The sequence below is a fragment of the Triticum dicoccoides genome, chromosome 2B, assembly GCF_002162155.2.
Source record: "Triticum dicoccoides isolate Atlit2015 ecotype Zavitan chromosome 2B, WEW_v2.0, whole genome shotgun sequence".
Classification (NCBI taxonomy): domain Eukaryota; kingdom Viridiplantae; phylum Streptophyta; class Magnoliopsida; order Poales; family Poaceae; genus Triticum; species Triticum dicoccoides.
The window spans coordinates 189,861,213-189,863,928 of record NC_041383.1 but is presented as its reverse complement, the minus strand read 5'-3'; positions in this window follow the sequence as shown (position 1 = coordinate 189,863,928).

Genomic DNA, 2,716 nt, shown 5'->3' with positions numbered 1-2,716 from the left:
GATGGTGATGGTGCATGTAGACATCTCTCACGAAGTCCATGGCCTAGTCAGTTATGCGGGGTTCATCCCGTAGGTCGGTGGCAAGAAATAGTCTGCAGAGTTTAGTTAGTGCAACTTTGCTTGTCTGTAGTAAGTACTATTGTTCAGTACTTGATTTGTGTTTGTGAACCCTATATTGTTTATTAGTACTGCCGCTTTTGGTGTGTGGTTGTCGATGTCAAAACCAGCGGATCTTGGGTAGGGGGTCCCGATCTGTGCGTCTAAGGCTGATGGTAACAGGAGGTAAGGGACACGATGTTTTACCCAGGTTTGGGCCCTCTCGATGGAGGTAAAACCCTACTTCTTGCTTGATTGATATTGATGATATGGGTATTACAAGAGTTGATCTACCACGAGATCGTAGAGGCTAAACCCTAGAAACTAGCCTATGATGATTATGATTGTGATCGTCCCTCTAAGGACTAAACCCTCTGGTTTATATAGACACCGGAGGGGGCTAGGGTTTACATGGAGTCGGGTACAAAGAAGGAAATATAATATCCAGATCGCCAAGCTTGTCTTCCACTCAAAGGAGAGTCACATCCGGACACGGGACGGAGTCTTGAGTCTTGTATCTTCATGGTCCAACAGTCTAGCCAAAGTATATAGTCCGGTTGTCCGGATACCCCCTAATCTAGGACTCCCTCAGTAGCCCCTGAACCAGGCTTCAATGACGATGAGTCCGGCGCGCAGTTCTGTCTTCGGCATTGCAATGCGGGTTCCATCTCCGAATACTCCATAGTAATTATCGAACACTTAAACCGTGTCCGGATCTGCAAGACGATCTTCATATACCACCGTAGAGAGAATGATATTTCACAATTGTAATATGGTGACAACTTTAGACAACGTGACATGACACTACAGTCGGGTCATTATTTGAACCGTTTTCCCAACACCAGCCATAGCGCATATTGCGAGGCGGTTTCCTCGGCACGTCTTGTCAAAGAAGAGATCATGTCCCCTTATCACGGGATTTCCATCAATACGGGTATGGGTAACCCAATCGCGCAATCAATTGTGGCGCTTGGGAAATAAGCGATTCTTAACAGGAAAGTGGGGAGGTGGCGGAGCGGATTGACTGTCCGGCTCCACTACCGGAAGGTCCAGCAGATGCTCTCCTAGCGGAGATGCTAGTCCCGGCGCCCTAAAGGCGCCGCAAAAGAAGGCCGAAAAGAAGGCCCCGGGGACTAGGAAGGGTCTCCGGCGTAGGGTCGTACCGTACGCCTCGTTCGAAGACGACGAGGCACACTCCTCCGCCGAAGGGGGGGAGGAAGAGGAAAGGGCCGCCCCATGCAGAGAGGACGAGGGGCCTAAGAAGGCGGCCCAGGGGACCAGGAAGGGTCCCCAGTGCAAGGCCGTCATACCCTCGTTGTCCGAAGACGATGAGGCGGATTCCTCCCGCGGAGGCGGGGGAAAACACGAAGATGCTCCGCCTCCTCGTACTGGGGAGGAGAAGAAGAGGAAGCCACCCCAGAGGGGGAGGCCAGGATGCCCAAGAAGGGAAAGGCGTCCCTTTCGGATTACTCCACCACTGCCGCCTATAGTGAGGAGGAGTGGCTACCCAGGGGGAAGCCCCTGGTGAGATCATAAGTATCCGCACTCTGTTATACTTTAGTGCGACTTTGCTTCATAGTTTGTCATACGCCGAACACATATATGCAGTCCGACCAGGGTCCATCCCGAGGTATCATCTTCGGATGGGTCCTTGAGTGATTCAGCGATGAACTCGCTGATAACCCACAAGTGTAGGGGATCGCAACAGCTTTCGAGGGTAAAGTATTCAACCCAAATTTATTGATTCGACACAAGGGGAGCCAAAGAATATTCTTGAGTATTAGCAGTTGAGTTATCAATTCAACCACACCTGGATAACTTAGTATCTGCAACAAATATTTAGTAGCAAAGTGGTATGATAATACAGGTAACGGTAGCAAAAGTAAAGATAATTGTTTTTGGGTTTTTGTAGTAGTTGTAACAGTAGCAATGGAAAAGTAAATAAGCGAAGAACAATATATGAAAAGCTCGTAGGCAATGTATCAATGATGGATAATTATGCCGGATGCGATTCCTCATGTAATAGCTATAACATAGGGTGACACAGAACTAGCTCCAGTTCATCAATGTAATGTAGGCATGTATTCCGTAAATAGTCATACGTGCTTATGGAAAAGAACTTGCATGACATCTTTTGTCCTACCCTCCCGTGGAAGCGGGGTCCTAGCGGAAACTAAGGGATATTAAGGCCTCCTTTTAATAAAGAACCGGAACAAAGCATTAGCACATAGTGAATACATGAACTCCTCAAACTATGGTCATCACCGAGAAGTATCCTGATTATTGTCACATCGGGGTTGTCGGATCATAACACATAATAGGTGACTATAGACTTGCAAGATAGGATCAAGAACACACATATATTCATGAAAACATAATAGGTTCAGATCTGAAATCATGGCACTCGGGCCCTAGTGACAAGCATTAAGCATAGCAAAGTCATAGCAACATCAATCTCAGAACATAGTGGATACTAGGGATCAAACCCTAACAAAACTAACTTGATTACATGGTAAATCTCATCCAACCCATCACCGTCCAGCAAGCCTACGATGGAATTACTCACGCATGACGGTGAGCATCATGAAATTGGTGATGGAGGATGGTTGATGATGACGAC